Below are 243 nucleotides of genomic sequence, written 5' to 3'. Positions count from 1 at the left end.
TGCCACCTGATCCAAATAAGAGACCATAACCAACTGTCTTTGCTTTTTTTGGTCTTGGTTTCTTATATGCAAGAGTTGCACCACCTCTCAAAGTTGTGCTAGTCTTTCATTTTTGGCCACCTACACTAGAAGTTGATTGTTGAGCACTAATTAGACCTACACTTGGACATGCATTTGGACCTGCACTTGGACACACTTGGACCTGCACTTGGACATGCACTTGGACCTGCACTTGGACCTGCA

Source organism: Solanum tuberosum, unplaced genomic scaffold (genome assembly GCF_000226075.1).
Source record: "Solanum tuberosum cultivar DM 1-3 516 R44 unplaced genomic scaffold, SolTub_3.0 scf00197, whole genome shotgun sequence".
Lineage (NCBI taxonomy): Eukaryota > Viridiplantae > Streptophyta > Magnoliopsida > Solanales > Solanaceae > Solanum > Solanum tuberosum.
Note: the sequence above shows the minus strand (reverse complement) of the source record.